Source organism: Triticum dicoccoides, chromosome 1B (genome assembly GCF_002162155.2).
Source record: "Triticum dicoccoides isolate Atlit2015 ecotype Zavitan chromosome 1B, WEW_v2.0, whole genome shotgun sequence".
In the NCBI taxonomy this organism is placed as follows: domain Eukaryota; kingdom Viridiplantae; phylum Streptophyta; class Magnoliopsida; order Poales; family Poaceae; genus Triticum; species Triticum dicoccoides.
Window position 1 is genome coordinate 58,750,317 of NC_041381.1, and position 8,475 is coordinate 58,758,791.

Sequence of the window (8,475 nt, forward strand, 5' to 3'; positions counted from 1 at the left end):
CCCCGAAGCTTTGCTGGATCGGAGCCCGGGGATCGTCATCGAGCTGAACGTGTGCTGAACTCGGAGGTGCCGTACGTTCAGTGCTTGGATCGGTCGGATCGTGAAGACGTACGACTACATCAACCGCGTTGTCATAACGCTTCCGCTTACGGTCTACGAGGGTACGTGGACAACACTCTCCCCTCTCGTTGCTATGCCATCACCATGATCTTGCGTGTACGTAGGAAATTTTTTGAAATTACTACGTTCCCCAACAGTGGCATCAGAGCCTAGGTTTTATGTGTTGATGTTATATGCACGAGTAGAACACAAGTGAGTTGTGGGCGATATAAGTCATACTGCTTACCAGCATGTCATACTTTGGTTCAGCGGCATTGTGAGATGAAGCGGCCCGGACCGACATTACGCGTACGCTTACGCGAGACTGGTTTCACCGCTACGAGCACTCGTTGCTTAAAGGTGACCGGCGGGTGTCTGTCTCTCTCACTTTAGTTGAACCGAGTGTGGCTACGCCCGGTCCTTGCGAAGGTTAAAACAACACCAACTTGACAAACTATCATTGTGGTTTTGATGCGTAGGTAAGAACAGTTCTTGCTAAGCCCGTAGCAGCCACGTAAAAATTGCAACAACAAAGTAGAGGACGTCTAACTTGTTTTTGCAGGGCATGTTGTGATGTGATATGGTCAAGACGTGAGGCTATATTTTATTGTATGAGATGATCATGTTTTGTAACCAAAGTTATCGGCAACTGGCAGGAGACATATGGTTGTCGCTTTATTGTATGAAATGCAAACGCCCTGTAATTGCTTTACTTTATCACTAAGCGGTAGCGATAGTCGTAGAAGCAATAGATGGCGTAACGACAACGATGCTACGATGGAGATCAAGGTGTCGCGCCGGTGACGATGGTGATCACGATGGTGCTTCGAAGATGGAGATCACAAGCACAAGATGATGATGGCCATATCATATCACTTATATTGATTGCATGTGATGTTTATCCTTTATACATCTTATCTTTCTTTGATTGATGGTAGCATTTTAAGATGATCTCTCACTTAATAATCAAGAAGTGTTCTCCCTGAGTATGCACCATTGCGAAAGTTCTTCGTGCTGAGACACCACGTGATGATCGGGTGTGATAGGCTCTACGTTCAAATACAACGGGTGCAAAACAGTTGCACACGCAGAATACTCAGGTCATACATGACGAGCCTAGCATATACAGATATGGCCTCGGAACACGGAGACCGAAAGGTCGAACGTGAATCATATAGTAGATATGATCAACATAGTGATGTTCACCATTGAAACTACTCCATCTCACGTGATGATCGGACATGGTTTAGTTGATTTGGATCACGTGATCACTTAGATGACTAGAGAGATGTCTGTCTAAGTGGGAGTTCTTAAGTAATATGATTAATTGAACTTAAATTTATCATGAACTTAGTACCTGATAGTATTTTTCTTGTCTATGTTTGTTTGTAGATGGCTCGTGCTGTTGTTCCATTAAATTTTAATGCGTTCCTTGAGAAGGCAAAGTTGAAAGATGATGGTAGCAATTACACGGAATGGGTCCGTAACTTGAGGATTATCCTCATTGCTGCATAGAAAAGTTACATACTGGAAGCACCGCTGGGTGCCAGGCCTGCTGCTGATGCAACTGACGATGTTAAGAACGTTTGGCAGAGCAAAGCTGATGACTACTCAATAGTTCAGTGTGCCATGCTTAACGGCTTAGAACCGGGTCTTCAACGACGTTTTGAACATCATGGAGCATATGAGATGTTTCAGGAGTTGAAGTTAATATTTCAAGCAAATGCCCGGATTGAGAGATATGAAGTCTCCAATAAGTTCTATAGCTGCAAGATGGAGGAGAATAGTTCTGTCAGTGAACACATACTCAAAATGTCTGGGTATAATAATCACTTGATTCAACTGGGAGTTAATCTTCCTGATGATAGTGTCATTGACAGAATTCTCCAATCACTGCCACCAAGCTACAAGAGCTTCGTGATGAACTATAATATGCAAGGGATGAACAAGACTATTCCCGAGCTCTTCGCAATGCTAAAGGCTGCGGAGGTAGAAATCAAAAAGGAGCATCAAGTGTTGATGGTTAACAAGACCACCAGTTTCAAGGAAAAGGGCAAAGGGAAGAAGAAGGGGAACTTTAAAAAGAATAGCAAGCAAGTTGCTGCTCAAGAGAAGAAACCCAAGTCTGGACCTAAGCCTGAAACTGAGTGCTTCTACTGCAAGCAGACTGGACACTGGAAGCGGAACTGCCCCAAGTATTTGGCGCATAAGAAGGATGGCAAAGTGAACAAAGGTATATGTGATATACATGTTATTGATGTGTACCTTACTAATGCTCGCAGTAGCACCTGGGTATTTGATACTGGTTCTGTTGCTAATATTTGCAACTCGAAACAGGGACTACGAATTAACCGAAGATTGGCTAAGGACGAGGTGACGATGCGCGTGGGAAATGGTTCTAAAGTCGATGTGATCGCGGTCGGCACGCTACCTCTACATCTACCATCGGGATTAGTTTTAGACCTAAATAATTGTTATTTGGTGCCAGCGTTGAGCATGAACATTATATCTGGATTTTGTTTGATGCGAAACGGTTATTCATTTAAATCAGAGAATAATGGTTGTTCTATTTATATGAGTAATATCTTTTATGGTCATGCACCCTTGAAGAGTGGTCTATTTTTATTGAATCTCGATAGTAGTGATACACATGTTCATAGTGTTGAAACCAAAAGATGCAGAGTTGATAACGATAGTACAACTTATTTGTGGCACTGCCATTTAGGTCATATCGGTGTAAAGCGTATGAAGAAACTCCATACTGATGGGCTTTTGGAATCACTTGATTATGAATCACTTGGTACTTGCGAACCGTGCCTCATGGGCAAGATGACTAAAACGCCGTTCTCCGGAACTATGGAGCGAGCAACTGATTTGTTGGAGATCATACATACTGATGTTTGTGGTCCAATGAATGTTGAGGCTCGCGGCGGGTATCGTTATTTTCTCACCTTCACAGATGATTTGAGCAGATATGGGTATATCTACTTAATGAAACATAAGCCTGAAACATTTGAAAAGTTCAAAGAATTTCAGAGTGAAGTGAAAAATCATCGTAACAAGAAAATAAAGTTTCTACGATCTGATCGTGGAGGAGAATATTTGAGTTACGAGTTTGGTCTACACTTGAAACAATGCGGAATAGTTTCGCAACTCACGCCACCCGGAACACCACAACGAAATGGTGTGTCCGAACGTCGTAATCGTACTTTACTAGATATGGTGCGATCCATGATGTCTCTTACTGATTTACCGCTATCGTTTTGGGGTTATGCTTTAGAGACGGCCGCATTCACGTTAAATGGGGCACCATCAAAATCCATTGAGACGACGCCTTATGAACTGTGGTTTGGCAAGAAACCAAAGTTGTCGTTTCTTAAAGTTTGGGGCTGCAATGCTTATGTGAAGAAACTTCAACCAGATAAGCTCGAACCCAAATCAGAGAAATGTGTCTTCATAGGATACCCAAAAGAGACTATTAGGTACACCTTCTATCATAGATCTGAGGGCAAGATTTTCGTTGCTAAAATCGGATCCTTTCTAGAGAAGGAGTTTCTCTCGAAAGAAGTGAGTGGGAGGAAAGTAGAACTTGATGAGATAACTGTATCTACTCCCTTGTTGGAAAGTAGTTCATCACAAGAACCGGTTCCTGTGACAACTACACCAACTAGTGAGGAAGCTAATGATATTGATCATGAAACTTCAGATCAAGTTTCTACTGAACCTTGTAGGTCTACCAGAGTAAGATCCGCACTAGAGTGGTACGGTAATCCTATTCTGGAAGTCATGTTACTTGACCATGATGAACCTACGAACTATGAGGAAGCGATGATGAGCCCAGATTCCGCAAAATGGCTAGAGGCCATGAAATCTGAGATGGGATCCATGTATGAAAACAAAGTATGGACTTTGGTTGACTTGCCCGATGATCGGCAAGCCATTGAGAATAAATGGATCTTTAAGAAGAAGACTGACGCTGATGGTAATGTAACTGTCTATAAAGCTCGACTTGTTGTGAAAGGTTTTCGACAAGTTCAAGGGGTTGACTACGATGAGACTTTCTCACCCGTAGCGATGCTTAAGTCTATCCGAATCATGTTAGCTATTGCTGCATTTCATGATTATGAAATTTGGCAAATGGATGTCAAAACTGCATTCTTGAATGGATTTCTGGAAGAAGAGTTGTATATGATGCAACCAGAAGGTTTTGTTGATCCAAAAGGTGCTAACAAAGTGTGCGAGCTCCAGCGATCCATTTATGGACTGGTGCAAACATCTCGGAGTTGGAATAAACGTTTTGATAGTGTGATCAAAGCATATGGTTTTATACAGACTTTTGGAGAAGCCTGTATTTACAAGAAAGTGAGTGGGAGCTCTGTAGCATTTCTGATTTTATATGTAGATGACATATTATTAATTGGAAATGATATAGAATTTTTGGATAGCATAAAGGGATACTTGAATAAAAGTTTTTCAATGAAAGACCTCGGTGAAGCTGCTTACATATTGGGCATCAAGATCTATAGAGATAGATCAAGACGCTTAATAGGACTTTCACAAAGCACATACCTTCACAAAATTTTGAAAAAGTTCAAAATGGATCAGGCAAAGAAAGGTTTCTTGCCTGTGCTACAAGGTGTGAAGTTGAGTCAAACTCAATGCCCGACCACAGCAGAAGATAGAGAGAAAATGAAAGATGTTCCCTATGCTTCAGCCATAGGCTCTATCATGTATGCAATGCTGTGTACCAGACCTGACGTATGCTTAGCAATAAGCTTGGCAGGAAGGTACCAAAGTAATCCGGGAGTGGATCACTGGACAGCGGTTAAGAACATCCTGAAATACCTGAAAAGGACTAAGGATATGTTTCTCGTATATGAAGGTGACAAAGAGCTAGTCGTAAATGGTTACGTTGATGCAAGCTTTGACACTGATCCGGACGATTCTAAATCGCAAACCGGATACGTGTTTTTATTAAACGGTGGAGCTGTAAGTTGGTGCAGTTCTAAACAAAGCATCGTGGCGGGATCTACATGTGAAGCGGAGTACATAGCTGCTTCTGAAGCAGCAAATGAAGGAGTCTGGATGAAGGAGTTCATTACCGATCTAGGTGTCATACCTAGTACATCGGGACCAATGAAGATCTTCTGTGACAATACTGGTGCAATTGCTTTGGCAAAGGAATCCAGATTTCACAAGAGGACCAAGCACATCAAGAGACGCTTCAATTCCATTCGGGATCAAGTCCAAGTGGGAGACATAGAGATTTGCAAAATACATACGGATCTGAATGTTGCAGACCCGTTGACTAAGCCTCTCTCACGAGAAAAACATGATCAACACCAAGACTCCATGGGTGTTAGAATCATTACTATGTAATCTAGATTATTGACTCTAGTGCAAGTGGGAGACTGAAGGAAATATGCCCTAGAGGCAATAATAAAGTTATTATTTATTTCCTCATATCATGATAAATGTTTATTATTCATGCTAGAATTGTATTAAACCGGAAACATGATACATGTGTGAATACATAGACAAACATATAGTCACTAGTATGCCTCTACTTGACTAGCTCATTAATCAAAGATGGTTATGTTTCCTAACCATAGACATGTGTTGTCATTTGATTAATGGGATCACATCATTAGAAGAATCATGTGATTGACATGACCCATTTCGTTAGCCTAGCACTTGATCGTTTAGTATGCTGCTATTGCTTTCTTCATGACTTATACATGTTCCTGTAACTATGAGAAATATGCAACTCCCATTTACCGGAGGAACACTTTGGGTACTACCAAACGTCACAACGTAACTGGGTGATTATAAAGGAGTACTACAGGTGTCTCCAAAGGTACATGTTGAGTTGGCGTATTTCGAGATTAGGTTTTGTCACTCCGATTGTCGGAGAGGTATCTCTGGGCCCTCTCGGTAATGCACATCATTATAAGCCTTGCAAGCAATGTGATCAAATGAGTTGGTTACGGGATGATGCATTACGGAACAAGTAAAGAGACTTAACGGTAACGAGATTGAACTGGGTATTGGATATCGACGATCAAATCTCGGGCAAGTAACATACCGATGACAAAGGGAACAACGTATGTTGTTTGACCGATAAAGATCTTCGTAGAATATGTAGGAACCAGTATGGGCATCCAGGTCCCGCTATTGGTTATTGACCGAGAATGGTTCTAGGTCATGTCTACATAGTTCTCGAACCCGTAGGGTCCGCACGCTTAACGTTACGATGACAGTTTTATTATGAGTTTATAAGTTTTGATGTACCGAAGTTTGTTCGGAGTCCCGGATGTGATCACGGACATGACGAGGAGTCTCGAAATGGTCGAGACATAAATATTGATATATTGGACGACTATATTCGGACACCGGAAGTGTTCCGGGTGATTTCGGAGAAAACTGGAGTGCCAGAGGGTTACCGGAACCCCCCCGGAGAGTTAATGGGCCACATGGGCCTTGGTGGGAAGAGAGAGGGGAGGCCAGGAAGGGCCGCGCGCCCCCTCTCCCTCTGGTCCGAATTGGACTAGGAGGGGGCGCGGCGCCCCCCTTTTTCCTTCCCCTCCTCTCCCCCTTCCTTCCCCTCCTAGTAGGAGTAGGAAAGGAGGAGTCCTACTCCTACTAGGAGGAGGACTCCTCCTCCTGGCGCGCCCAACAAGGGTCGGCCGGCCTCCCCCCTCCCTCCTTTATATACGGGGGCAGGGGGCACCCCATAGACACACAAGTTGATCTACGGATCGTTCCTTAGCCGTGTGCGGTGCCCCCCTCCACCATATTCCACCTCGATCATATCGTCGCGGAGTTTAGGCGAAGCCCTGCGCCGGTAGAGCATCATCATCGTCACCACGCCGTCGTGCTGACAGAACTCATCCCTGAAGCTTTGCTGGATCGGAGCCCGGGGATCGTCATCGAGCTGAACGTGTGCTGAACTCGGAGGTGCCGTACGTTCGGTGCTTGGATCGGTCGGATCGTGAAGACGTACGACTACATCAACCGCGTTGTCATAACGCTTCCGCTTACGGTCTATGAGGGTACGTGGACAACACTCTCCCCTCTCATTGCTATGCCATCACCATGATCTTGCGTGTACGTAGGAATTTTTTTGAAATTACTACGTTCCCCAATAGGAGTGACAAATCCCAGTCTCGATTCGTGCCAACCTAACAAACACTTTCGGAGATACCCGTAGTGCACCTTTATAGTCACCCAGTTACGTTGTGACGTTTGGTACACCCAAAGCACTCCTACGGTATCCGGGAGTTGCACAATCTCATGGTCTAAGGAAATGATACTTGACATTTGGAAAATCTCTAGCTAAACGAACTACACGATCTTTGAGCTATGCTTAGGGTTGGGTCTTGTCCATCACATCATTCTCTAAATGACGTGATTCCGTTATCAATGACATCCAATGCCCATAGTCAGGAAACCATGACTATCTGTTGATCAACGAGCTAGTCAACTAGAGGCTTACTAGGGACATGTTGTGGTCTATGTATTCACACGTGTATTACGATTTCCAGATAATATAGTTATAGCATGAATAACAGACAATTATCATGAACAAAGAAATATAATAATAACCATTTTATTATTGCCTCTAGGGCATATTTCCAACAGTCTCCCACTTGCACTAGAGTCAATATTCTAGTTACATTGTGATGAATCGAACACCCATAGCGTTCTGGTGTTGATCATGTTTTGCCCTAGGGAGAGATTTAGTCAACGGATCTACTACATTCAGGTCCGTATGTACTTTACAAATATCTATGTCTCCATCTTGAACATTTTCACGTATGGAGTTGAAGCGACGCTTGATGTGTCTGGTCTTCTTGTGAAACTTGGGCTCCTTGGCAAGTGCAATAGCTCCAGTGTTGTCACAGAAGAGTGCGATCGGCCCCGACGCATTGGGTATGACTCCTAGGTCGGTGATGAACTCCTTCACCCAGATTGCTTCATGCGCTGCCTCCAAGGCTGCCATGTACTCTGCTTCACATGTAGATCCCGCCACGACGCTTTGCTTGCAACTGCACCAGCTTACTGCCCTACCATTCAAAATATACACGTATCCGGTTTGTGACTTAGAGTCATCCAGATCTGTGTCGAAGCTAGCGTCGACGTAACCCTTTACGACGAGCTCTTCGTCACCTCCATAAACGAGAAACATATCCTTAGTCCTTTTCAGGTACTTTAGGATGTTCTTGACCGCTGTCCAGTGTCCCTTGCCGGGATTACTTTGGTACCTTCCTACCAAACTTACGGCAAGGTTTACATCAGGTCTGGTACACAGCATGGCATACATAGTAGACCCTATGGCTGAGGCATAGGGGATGACACTCATCTCTTCTTTATCTT